Source organism: Protopterus annectens, chromosome 13.part0 (assembly GCF_019279795.1).
Source record: "Protopterus annectens isolate FY-2018-M chromosome 13.part0, PAN1.0, whole genome shotgun sequence".
Taxonomy (NCBI): domain Eukaryota; kingdom Metazoa; phylum Chordata; order Ceratodontiformes; family Protopteridae; genus Protopterus; species Protopterus annectens.
Window position 1 is genome coordinate 613850747 of NC_056747.1, and position 13726 is coordinate 613864472.

Below are 13726 nucleotides of genomic sequence, written 5' to 3' on the forward strand. Positions count from 1 at the left end.
TTTGATTCTGATTGAAGTTTCACATAAACCCTGAAAAAGTAAAACAGACTTGCATCTTCTTCACTTTGCCTGACTAAAGGCAGTACAAATATGCTTTAGCCAAATTAAACAATTCTATTGTCCGTAGCTTAACCACACGCACACTTTTTATGCAAACGTTTGAAAATATCTTGAGATGAATCAGCCTAGACCATCTAAACCAAGAATCTGATACAAAAACTCAATAAAAGTACAGATGCATTACAACAGGAGAACTAAAACAGTAAATGAGGAACACTAATTTACACACACAAAAGGACTTTTAGTGGAATACCTAAAAAAAAAAATCTGAAAAGGGAACTTTCGGCCATTTTCTTCAAATATACTTCTAGAACACCAAAGAACTGTAGCACACACCAGGTGTTGTGCATAAGGGGAAGGGAGAGAGTTCCAGGCAGTCTGGAAAAAGTTTACCTGCTGAGGGTTCTAAAGTCCAGAACAAGTTCTAGTAGTTACGAAAGATGAAGGACTTCTTAACTCCTACACATTGCAAAGCATACATCTGTTCGTTCTGTAAATTGTAAAAGTTTTTGTGGAGATTGTCTTGCCAAATTGCCTCTGGCTTAATGGGTTTTACCTTGTCATTGGGAAATGGTGCACCTTTAGTATGACACAACAAAATTACATTTTAGTTTCAAACTACTTAAAATCACTCAATATCCCTATTAGTTCTTACCGTAATATTTCAAGTCCAATCTCTATCTAGTATTTGTACAGCAAAGAGATGTGTTATCTTCTTACTCCATTTCACAAATCAGTAAATATTTTACTGCTCAAATAAACTTGTGGCAATAGAAGGTACACAAAGCTCATTTGTTTTAGTACCAGCTTGACTTTTTCACTTAAAGTACTTAAGAATGGCAAAGACTACCCAGAAATGACCCCAAAGTATTATGAAAAAAAAAATCAAAGCCGATTTTGTCCACTTGTTATTTAAATGGTAATGCTAGACACAATAATGGCTATAACATCTGAAAAAGAAGTTATGTACTCACCATAATGTTCCATGTGTGTTGTCCGTCTTGCCTTCATTCTTAACTGGTTGGGTTCAGAACTGATCCTCGGTTCCGACTTGGCCTTATACAAAAGCTCAAGGTCTTCCACTAGCTTGTGGCTGTAACCCTATCCCATCATGCCCTAAGAAAGCTCCCCAGATCTTGTTTGCTGATTAAACAAATTGTAGCAAATAAAACTATCAAATACCTTACAGCGCAATGAAGAAGGTCAGAGAACATTTATTTCCAATTGTATCTGCTCTGTCCCCCCCAGGAGCAGAAGGCTGAGGGAAGGAGGGTGGGATGTAAGAACAAAGACGAAATGGACAACACACATGGAATGCTATGGTGAGTACATAACTTCTTTATGTGATGTTGTCCTATCTCACCTTCATTCTTAACTGGTTGGGACAGCGTCCCTAGCACCATCTTTCTTGGGTGGCTCAAGGGAGAATATTCTTCAGAACAGTGCACCCAAAAGAGGCTCTGCTCCTGGAGGCCAAATCCACTTTTTAATGAGTGATGAAGGTATGAGGCCTTGCCCATGTTGCTGCAGTACAAATGGTATCAATTGGTAGTTTCGCCCAAAAAGCAAAACAGGTTGCTATGCTCTTGTAGAATGACCCTTTACTTTGTTGTGGAGTTCTTTGTTTTGAGATTTGTAAGTAAAAGTAATACAGTCTAACAGTTATTTTGAAAGTGTGACTTTAGACACAGGAGCACCTTTCTTAAAGTCTGAAAATGATACAAATAATTGGCAAGAAGAAAAGCAATCGTCTATGCACATTTAACTGGTGCAGCATTCAGTATATTCTGCCTTGTTGCCATAGTTGGGGCAAAAATGGTAGTTGTATGGATCAGTTCAATTTAGATTCTGAGCATACCTTGGGTAGAAAGGATAGGTTTGTTTGTAGGGATACTCTGTCTTTGTGGAAAAGCATGTAGGGGGGCTTTATAGACAATGCTTGTAGTTCTGAAACTCTTCTAGCAGAAGTGATGGCTATCAAAAGAATTGTCTTCCAAGTCAAATATTTTAGATCACAAGATGATGCAGGTTCAAAGGGGAAAGAATCAAACAGGATAAGACAAAATTCAGGTCCCATGGTGTTGGGGGAGTTTTAATGGGTGGTCTTAATAAAATAGTGCCTTTGAGAAACATCTTGCAAAATCTGTGGGACATCACATTCAGCTGTGATTGACCTAAATGGAAATTGGATATCGCTGCTAAATGAACTAGAATAATAGATGCAGCTGCACCTTCATTAAATAGCTTTGCCAAGAATTCAAGAATGGAAGCTATTGGGGCAGAGTAGGGGGTCAATACGATTATTAAAGGCCCAAAAGGAAAATCTCTTCCATTTGCTCATATATCCTCGTCGAAGCCTTATGAGACAAGATCAGGATATGTTTCACTGATGGAGAAAGATTAGGGAGCCTGGCTATGTTTGGAATCGGAGCAGCCAAGCTGTCAATTTGAGGGTTTGAAGGGAGGGGTGGAGCATCCCTGATGCACGAGTCAGGAGGTCTGAACTGGGTCCAGAATCCATGGTTCCTCCTGGAGATGAGGTCAAAGGAAGGGGAAACAGATGGGGCGACTAGTATCAAACTCCTTTGCAGGGAACTGGCTTTCTGAATAACTTTGAGTATCAATGGAAAGGGAGGAAAGGCATAGAGGAGACCCAAGGGCCAATCATGTACAAGTGCATCCCTTGGTGACTCCCCCGAAGGGGCGATTATGGCAAAATAGCTGCTGCATTTGGCATTCATGGACATGGCAAAAAGGTTGCAGCAAGGCTGGCCTCTTTTGCGGAAAATCATCTCCGCTACTTCTAGTTTTAGGGACCACTCATGAGGTATCAGAATCTCCCTGCTGAGTTTGTCTGCTATCACAATGGATTTCCCCAAGATGTGCATTGCTATCAGAAAGCGATAGGAGAAGGTTGCCCACTGCCATACTCTCGGGGCCCCCCGACAGAGGGGGTAAGACCTGGTTCCTCCTTGTTTATGTACCACACAACCGACATGTTGTCTGTCTGTATTGCTATACTTCCTAGCGGAAGATAGTCTTGGAATGCTTGCAACACTAGAAGCACTGCCTTCATCTCTAGGACACTGGTGTGCAAATGGGCCTCGTGATCCTGCCAAGTGCCTTGGACTGTCCTTCCCAGATAATGTCCCCCCCCATATGGGAAAGTCACTGTGGCTAAAGGCTGTGGAAGAACAAAGGGTCGGCCTTGTGAAGATAGATGAAGGCTGCCAAGCCTAGCCAGATAGAATTTTAAAGATAATTCTCTCATCTGTAAATATTAATGTAAACCACAGGCTTGGGTCTTAAATGGTAAAAATAGTGTTACATGTGGAACTGGAAAAAAAATGTAACAATGCACTCTACTGACCAAGTAAAGCATGTTGTGACCCTTTGATGTAAACACGGCTCTGGCCAGTCTAGATAAAGGAATTCTTGCTATTGTTTTAAGGCCAGAGTTAATGGCCAGAATTTGCATGCATAAATGTCCTTTATTGCTCTGCTTTCTGCCCAGAGGTGAAGAATGTAAATGTAGTTTCTGTTAGCCTGGGAACCCAGGGAAGTGTGAAGAATGATATAATGTGAAGAAGGAATGAGAAACAGAGAGCATTAAGCATTTTTGTCTTGACTATCCAATTCATCAGCACTGTCTTGCTCTATATGTAACTTTATCTTAGATATGATTTCTCTTAGAAATAGCTAGAAACTAGAAAGATTAGACAAGTGTTTTTCTGTGATGTCAGAACTGTACTACTGAATTATTTTAAGTATTTCTCTGTTATCTCTGAACTCTTGACTAGCATTGTGTAGTAAAAAGTACTGTCTTGTGTTTTTATTATTTATTATTAAATATTTTAAAACCTTTCAACTGTGGCTGTTTTTGTAGAGATAATTTAAGCTCTTTAGAGTATTTGCATGCCTTTGGTACAATTGTACAAAGCCATTCTAATAGCTTTAGCCCTGGGCTATACTATCAATTGGATAATAATATTGCACAGTAATAATTGGACACCCTTTTAAGGGCCTTTGAGTGGCTGATAAATATTAGTGGGTGGTGGCAGCTGGTACTACCGTACAGTCTGGGGAAAAAGGGGCACAGCTGGAGAACCTATGCCAGCCTTCCCCAGGAGTGTCTGGGAGGTTATATAAACTCTTCTCAAAGTGTGTGCGCGCGTGTGTGTGTGTGTGTGTGTGTGTGTGTGTGTGTGTGTGTGTGTGTGTCAGCTACTTGGGCAGGGACACAAGCACTGGTTGGACAGAGAGGGTGCTGGAGGTTTTAACTTGCCTACTAGGCGGAGATCTGGACCATTTAGCTGTGCCAGTGGGGAGTCTTATTGGGGACCTGGAGAGCAAGGGAGCGACCAGCCCCGGACTGACTGTGATTTCTGTGTGCTCTTAACGGAAATTGCACTTTACTGTGTGTATTTGTTATCCTTTTCTCCTGGTCTGCCCCTGACTAGTGTTAGTGGTGAGGATCGAGGCTCCTTGATTCCTGGGCCAGGGCACGAGCGTCACAGGCCTAATGTCACATGAATGGAGTGAAGCCACCAATAAAGGTCTTTCTTGCAAGATTCTGTTATAATAATTTGTTGGGACATAGGTAGTTCCTGCACGGACCACCGAGCGAACAGTAGCCACTGCAGAATTCTCATATGCAGGTGTGCTAATGGAACCAAGTTTATTGCTGCTGCCATCGCCCCCAAGACTTTCAGGACTGTTCTTGCTCGTACTTTTTTTCTTGGAGAGTAGGTTTATGACCTGATGTCGTAGGACTTGAACTCTTTTGGGGGGGGGGGGGTTGCTATCATTTTTGTTGTATCTAGATCTGCTCCTATAAAAACAATACACAGATGGCAACAAGGCAGATTTTTCATAATTTATTGTGATTCCTGGGTGAGAGCAGAGCTGCCAGGTGGGATCCCTCCCTTTTCTTAGTAGATACTTGGTGATGGCAGTTAGGAGCCACTTGTCTAGTTATGGAAACACTCAGAATCCTAGGCGTCTCAAGTGAGCCGTGACTACTGCCATACACTTGGTGAACACTCTGGGGGCTGTAGTGAGACCAAAGGGCAGAGCTCAAAACTGGTAGTGACTGGCTCACAGCCGAAAGTGCAAATGACTCCTGGATCGTTTGTCCATTTTTATGTGGTATTACACATCCTGGAGGTCTATAGAGCACATCTAATCATCTTGTCCCAGAAAAAGAGGTATCGACTGCAGTGTTACCATCTGGAACTTTGACTTTCTTACTGACTTGTTTAATTCGCTTTGATCCAGGATGGGTCTCCAGTACCGTTTTGTTTGGAACTAAAAAGAACCTTGAGTAAGTTCTGGATTCTATTTAGTCTGCGAGGACTGTCTGGATGACTCTCTCTTTTTTTAGCAACTTTTGTATTTCTAGAGTTCCTTTTGACTGGGTGGACTGTCCTGGATGTTTTTTATGTTTGGGATGGGAAAAGAAAAGGGTATGGAGTAACCTCTGGATATGATGCATTGCACTCACTTGCCTTTTGTTATTTTTAGCCGGGCTTCTGGGTACAAAGATAAGTGAACGCCGACTGCCTCCAGAGATGGACAGGCGGCCCTCCTTTCAGAAGCGCTGAACGAGCTTACCAAGGAATGGTTCCATGTTCTCCCTGATTCTGTGGACCCCCTCTAACACATGGTCAGCATCTTCAATTCCTGCCCCCCCCTCTGCCCTGGGGGAAAATCACCAAGTGCGTCCTGGAAAGCTATCTGGGATTCTTGGAACCACACACCCCCCTTTTGACCTTTAGGATAAGGTCTAGAAGGTAGGGAAAAATGGACTCCTACGGCAGAGCGCTTTTCCTTCTTGCTCACACCTGGTTAGTGTGTCTTTGACTTTTGGCCTGAGTAAGGACGAGCTATCGAAGACGGCATTAACAAAAGAAGATTTAAAGGGCTCTGTAAAGTCACACAGGCGCATCCAGGAATGTCTCCTTAGGGAAATTCCTGAACCCGCTGCCCTCCTCGCTCCATCAGCTACATAAGAAATGAGTCTCATGGAGGAGTTGACCACTAAATTCAAGGTGGAGAGTTGACAGGAAACTTTTTCTGCTACCCCTTCAGCTACTAAACTGTGTAGAGTATCTCCTAGCTCCTTCAGGAGAGCTCTCTGAAGTCTGGTAAAGTGGGTGAGATAATTCAGTGATCTGAGTGCAAAGGTCGCTGAAGAAAATGTGCACCTTCTGTATCTGTCCATCGTACAAGACTCTCTGTTCGGCAGATGGACAGAAGTGGACGTCTCTGACAGTTCCTTTACGGTGGCCACTGCCACCACCATAGCATCTACTGGGACACTCTTTTAAGGAAGGTTTTTATCGGTAGGGGATTGTTATGAACTTGTTTGGCCACCGGGGAAGAGCTTCACTGAGTCTGGAGACTCCCAAGTCTTTCGACAAACTAGGTCAAGAGTTCAACGAAAGGTGGAGACACCCAAATGGCGTAAGGACGAGACCCAAAAGCCTTCAGGTATGCAGACTCCTCAGAAGGGTTGATGGGCTTGCAGCCACCTCTCTGCTTGAGAATTTCCAGGATGTCTGCAAAGAAAACATCCTCAGATGGCAACCATGGGGACCTTTCTGACTTATCAAGGTCTGTATCGGATGTGATGGACTCCTCTGGGGAGTCTAAATCCTTCCTCTTGCATAGTCTCTTATGAGGGACCTCTCCAGAAGGGTATTCTGGCGAGGTTTCGGAAGAGAGGGGTTCACCCAATGGGGCATCCTGAGACCTAGGATCTCCGCGTCTCTGTGGATGCAGTGGTGCCGAGACGGACACTGGTGCCTTTGGGGAAAGAATGAATGGGCCTGAGAGTGCAGCTGCCGCCCCTGATCCGAGGAAGCTGCCGGCTCCAAAGAACCAGAAGGCATCCCAGAAACCAAAGGGGTTGGCTCTGAGGCTGATGTAGGTGCAGAGCTCACCCGTGACAATGCCCTGAGAGGCAAGATCCAACAACTGCCCGATCCGACTCTCCTCCCCAGATCCGACCGGAGAGTGTCGGCTTATAGACTCCTCGAATTCAGACTGAACCGAGGATATTGGAGCAGTATCTGGCCTGAAGATCCTGGGATAGGTCTCAGCTCCAATGTTTCCACTAGGACCAGTTCCAGACATTCTGGCTCTGAAGTCCGGGGTCGGATTGGAGGAGCAATCGATGGTGATAGGGTAGGCTTGGTTGGATCAGACAAAAATTTGCAGGTGCCACTGTCTTCAAAAACCTCTGCACCATATGATCCACATCATCATCAGAGAGGCTCCTGGAGGATCGAGTGGAGGGAGCAGGAGATCTGGAAGCTTGAAGTAAAGGGGATATCAATGTAGGAGAAACCAGTTCTAGTTCTGGGGACCAGCCCGTACCTGAAACACCATGAAGCTTCGGCAAGGGAAATAATTAGTAAAAGAAATGTTAATTTCATGCCTATTCTTAAGGCAGGTTTTAAGACTCAAAAAGATATTACTAATAATGTTGGAAAATGTTTCAATGTTCCATTTATTGTCTAGAAATGTCAATGGATAGTTCCAGCATAAGAAATATTGTACAGAACAACTGGAGAATTGTTTCAGGTAGTCAAGAACTAGGACCAGTCCTAGGTGCAAGACCGAAATATGTTCATAGGTTGGTACAAGGCTATCAGCCCTAGGGCCTATACAAGCCTAGCCATAACAATTCCCTGGATATTTCTTCCCACAATATTTACTTCCCTGGACCCCTGTCTAGCAGGGCAATTGACGTGATCCCCGGGGTTAATTTCCTATCACCCATCCAATCATCAAGGTTCCTTTTGAAGAGGGCCAAGGAGGTGCTCTGCTTGACATGTATGGGTAGTCTATTCCAGAGTATGGGGAGTCTCTGGGTCAGGAACCTATCCCTCCAGCATTTTTTGTTCATTGTGATGACAAGGTTTAGATCCCTGGAGCGTGTAGCTCTGAGGGATTGGGATTTCTTTAAGTGGAGCATGTCCAACAGCTCAGGGTTGGACATGGCCATATATGTTGAGCAGAGATTGCCTCTGAGTAGACGATATGCCACAGAGTATAGCTGGAGTTTTTTTAGACAGTCAACGTAGGGCATCTGCTTTAGGCCTGTGATTCTTTTAGTGAGGTATTTCTGCGGCTTTTCCAGTTGTTGCAGATGTCTTGTGAGGTACATACCAAACGGAGCATTGTACTCTATAATGGGTCTAATGAGGGATGAGTACAGTGGGACAATGACTTCCTTTTTTCTGGTTGAAAAGCCCTTAATGATGAGGTGTGTCACATAGAAGGATTGCCGGACTGTTGTGGCAATGTGGTTATCGAAGGCGAGACCACTGTCCACCTGTGTCCATAAGTCTCTCAACACACTTTGTGTTTACTGTACTGCCACCTGTATGGTAATTCATGGGTACATTATTTTTCCCAAAGAGGATAACTATACATTTCTTGGCATTAAGCTTGAGCCCATGGCTCTGGCACCAAGCATCTGTTTCTGTAAGGTCCTTTTGTAGAATATCCACATAATTTGGGGATTCAATAATGGCTCCCAGTTTGCAGTCATCTGCAAACTTTGTTAGCTAGAGTCCCTTAGTGTTGGCCTATACTTCAGAGAAGTAGATGCCAAACAAGATCAGTCCCAGGACTGAACCCTGAGGTACTCCACTTGTCTGGAGCTAGATTTGGAGTCGGCTACTTTTACAATCTGGTTTCTGTCAGTAAGTCAGTTGGCAACCCATCGAGTGACGTAGGGATTTATGCCCAGCTTAGTAAGTTTATCTATGATTCCAGAGTGGGGGATAGTGTCGAAGGCCTTGGTGAGGTCCAGATAGGCTGTGTGGACCACCATACCCTCGTCCACAGCTCTGGAGACTGATTCGAAGAAGTCAATCAGGTTCAGGAGACAAGATCGGCCCTTCACAAACCCAAACAGGGTGGGGACCAGTGTTTGAAGGTTGCCAATGTCTTTGCTTATAAGTTCCATGATAATGCGTTCCATGCCCTTGCAGATCAGGCTAGTCAGACTGATGGGACGGTAGTTCCTGGGATCCAAGGTGGATTCCCCCTTGTGGAGTAGGATAACTGTAGCTGTGCACCACTCAGTGGGCACAAAGCCTGAGGTGAGGTTATGATTAAACATGACACTTAGGTGAGGTGACAGTTAATTTTGTAGTTCATGTAGTACACAGCCCGGGATGTCATCTGGTCCCATGGATGCTGTACTCTTAGCTTTGGAGAGTGTGGTTTCTAGCTGTGTGGCCGTGATTACCGGAATTTGACAACTTTTGGTATTGAGATAGGCCCTTTAGGGAGTGAGAGGGGAGTGAAGTTGGCACTAAATTGATCTGCCAGGATAATGGCAATATCCTTGGGATCAGCATATTTAATGCCATCCTGTTGTAGCTCAGAGCAGATCTGAGCATTGCCATTTAGATTCTTGACATAACTATAGAATGCCTTGTGGTTGTCTTTGGAATCTTTGGCAATTTTATTTTTGTAACTAGCTTTGGAGGATTTTATGAGAGATCTCAGCTTCTTACTGAGGCTGGTAAGGGAGTTGTTTTGCATCCTGGGATTTTCCTCTTTTCTGCAACAGTTTCTTCCTTCTGTTGCACAGTTTGTTTATGGCAGGGGACTACCAGATTGGCTTCCTTTTTTTGGAGGAGAGTGTCTTGGTTCTATTTGGGATGGCACGATTCATGCATGAGTGGATGTGCTCGTACAGTGCCTTAGTGTAGGATGCAGCAGTCGAACTTTCAGCTCCCGACTGCATGGGTGCCATGAAGTTTGTCACTTCGGACTTCAGTAGCATGAAGTTGGCTTTGGAGAAGTTTTTTATGGAGGTTTCCTTACTGGGGGGGTGGGATGTGTGTGGATGTCAAGGGTGATTAGCTTATGGTCAGACCTGACCGATGAGGGGGTGACCACTGGTGTGGAGCATCTATCTCCCATGTTGGTAATGACTAGGTCTAGGATATTAGAGCCCCTGGTGGGACAATGGATTAGTTGATCCAGGACATTGGAATTTATGAATTCCAAGAAATGTTGGGAAAAGGTGTTGGTAGTTTTCCCAGTTAATGGCAGGGTAGTTAAAATCACCCAGTATTAGGGTGTTTGCTTGTATCTTAATATTTTCCAGTATGTTTAGAAAGGTGTAGTCAAAATCTTGGGGCATGGTGGGGGAACTATAGCAAGCTACAATATGGACTGCAGTCTTACCTAGTGTTAGTTGCACCTGGAGAATTTCAGATGCATTGTGTTGGGCAACTAGCCCAGAAGTGTGAATATCCTTGGTGAATATGGACACTCCTCCACCTTTAGTGTTTCGGTCTTGGTTTGGTGGCCGAAAAGTGTGGTAAGAGTTGTAGCCTGGTATTGCAGGAGTGCCCTCTGGAGTCTTGAACCAGGTCTCAGTTACTGCACATATATCAATGTTCTCCATTTTTAGGAGTGCCTCGAGAGAGTGAATTTTGAGATTTAGACTTCTAGCATTGAGTAGCATTACCTTCAGATTTTGCATGCTTGTATCTGTTACGGTGGTGGTTTTGTCCTTTGAACCTTGCCTAAAAAAGGCACTATAGGGTTGGCAAGAGCTTTAGCCAGTAACCTGAATCCCAGGGACGACAGGTGCAGGCCATCTCTGGCAAAGCATCGTGGTTTGTCGCTCATGTCATCCCAGGCAGACAGATACCAGATCCCCTTTGAATGACACCAGAAGCTTAGCCAGTTGTTGAAGTCAATCATTTTGTCCTTATACTGTGGTATTATTCTGGGTGAAGGCAGGATGCTACTCAGGGCTAGGGTCATACCTGCCTGGGCCACATGATCCAAGAGCTCTTCCATGTCTCTTTTCATGTAGTATAGGGAGGTATGCCTCAAGTCATTCACTCCAACATGGACAATGACAAAATCGTATTTGTACTTGTTGTGGAGTGACTTGAGTGCATGCATTATGTGGTGGATCCTTGCACCAGACAGGTAGCTGACTGCAATTTTCTCCTTGTTCAGCCTGGTGAGTGCGACATCAGTGTGCCTGACTATAGAGTCACAGAGTCACCTATGACTAAAGTGTTGAGTACGTTTGTCTTGCCTTAGGGGCTGCTGTTGGGTGGCACACTGGTGTTGTGAGCTATGTGTCACTTTGGTTTTGACTGGTGTTTGTTTGCATTTCAGCTTCAGTGGTCCTTGTTGCTTGGGGAGGTTAATGTTAAGGGCCTCCGCATATGTGGGTTTAGTGCTGCTATGTGTGGTTGTTGATGGTGTGGGTTTTGAAGGGCTATGTGTTGCTTGAGGTGTAGTGCAGGTGTTAACCTTCTCCTCTTGACTGTCTAGCACAATCTTGGCTGGAGAGAGCTTTGCTTCCAGTTTGGCTATGTAAGTGCATCTCTCGCAGGTTGTAGTGCTGGGTGGTAGGAGGAGAGGATTGTCTGTGTACATGAGGCAGTTGCTGCATTGCCCCAGTATGCCCAGATTTACCAGGTGGACGGGAGAAATCAGCAGGAGCTGACCCTTGGACATGCCTGTTTAGGTGCTTTTTTTGTAAAGTACAAGAGCTGTTTTCCCTTACCTTTGCAAGGTAATTTGCAATTATAGGTTGTTTAGTGCCTACGATTAATTTCTCCTTATTAACAAGGAGAGTTGAGTGCTTGTATCAGTTTAAGGCTTCCTAGTGCTTTCCAGCAGGTTCTAGAGCAAGTGCTAGTCACAGGGGTTCAGATTTTAGTGCTACTACTGAGAAACCAGCTAGTTCTAAGGGAAAATTTGAAGAGCAGACTTTCTGGCACCTGTAATAGTTTAACCGTAGCCCCGCGGTGCTGCACGATATGAAAAACATGCAAACACATATGTTTTTAAGTCTGAAAGTTGAAAGGGACAGATATCAGCCCAAAATGGCTAATAAAATTACAATTTCAGAGCTGGAAACCACTCCTCTAGTGTTAAGAGAGGCAGTACAATGCTCACCACTCCCACTGGTAAGCAGTAGGACTTCCCTCTACCACAGCAAGGTCTGGACAGCTCTGAACACAGAAAATAAAGTCCTGAAACCAGCAAAGCCTGGGATCTGGACTATACTAGCTAGGAAAGGCAGGAAACGAGCAAGCAAGATAGTATTTTTTTATTGTTAAAACAGGCTAAACAATGCAATAATACAGTAAATAAACACAGAAAAGGCTAATGCACTTGAGTGTGTAGCCGTAAACAGTAAATGCAATTAAAACTCTACAAAATTAGCAATTTAAAACTTTTTAAATGAAGCAAGGCAAGTGCACAACTGAAAAACGATTTAAGAGGCAGTAATACAGTAGAATAAGTAGCTAGTCTACATATACAGAAAAGTCTATATATACAGAAAAGCATCTAAAACAACACAAACAATTCAGATGCAGTGCAACCTAGAGCACTTGAGTTGCAGCAATATTAAGGCAAATACAGTTTTAATAACTACACTAAAATATACTCTATATTTCCAAAATGTTTGAGAAGCACAGTCAGAACACAAGGAGATTCAGGCAAGGAAAGCTTTTCAAGTCCATGTTAGAAAATAATGATGGAAACAAAATTTTACCTCCCACTAGAAACAAAGCTTTGAGGACCTATAAATGTTATGGATGTAATGCTTGCAGATTCATTCATGAGGGTTTGTACATTGTTTGCAGCATTTACCATATACCATTAAGGTTCATGGGAGATATTGCTGCAACATTGTGGGGGTAATTTATATTGCTGTGTGTTCAGGATGCACATTTTTTATGTTGGAATGATCACTAGGCATTTTTTCAAAAGGATTAGGGAACATCTATATGCTGTGAAAACTAAAGATTCTAACAGCGCACTTTATAGGCAATTTCATTACATGCAACAGTTTAGTTTTGGAGTACTTAAACATGTCCCAGAAGATCGTAGAGGAGGTGATTATAAAAATCAAATTTAAATAAGTGAAGTAGAATGGCAGCTCAGGTTAAGAGCTGATGTGCACCCAGGTTTAAATGAGACTATTAATATCAAATGTTTTTTAAAGGAACATCAGCTTAGCTCTTTAAGAACTAATTGTTTTTAATTACTTAATTGTTTTATTGGACAATGAACTTTTACTGGTTACTAGTGTGCATACTTGTTGTGTGGTATTTACTTGTTTGTATTTTCTGAAGAAGTTGTTACGAAAGTGGCAATTAAACGTTTTTTACGCTAAAGGTTCCTGGTTTCGGTTTCCTGCACCTTCTGACAATTTCTGTGTTCTTTGGTTTTGGTTTATTGTCAAGCATTCAGGTTTTGCCAGTTTTGTTATTTAAATGGAATTAATGGAAAATACAGTCTGCTTCTATGTCTTAAAACGGGGTCCCTAACAAAAGCACGAAAGATCACAACACAGAACTACAAAATATTGAGACCAGAATGCCAAAAGTGCAAAAATAACAAAACCCTTCAACAACGAAACCCAGAATGGCGAACCAGGCATGTGAGTTATTGTGCGAGATCACGATACAGCTGTGTTTGGGGTCTTACCCTTTTCCCAGCTGCAGTGTGATCTTGGAGTTGGTATATATAATTAGTAGGGGGGTGTGGAGGAACAGCTTCCCACAAGGGGGGTGCAAGGGGGCTTTCTCACCTGCAAAACCTTTTTGTCTGTGATGTTCTGCTCTTTTACCTTTGATGTGTGCAGGCTTGTTGT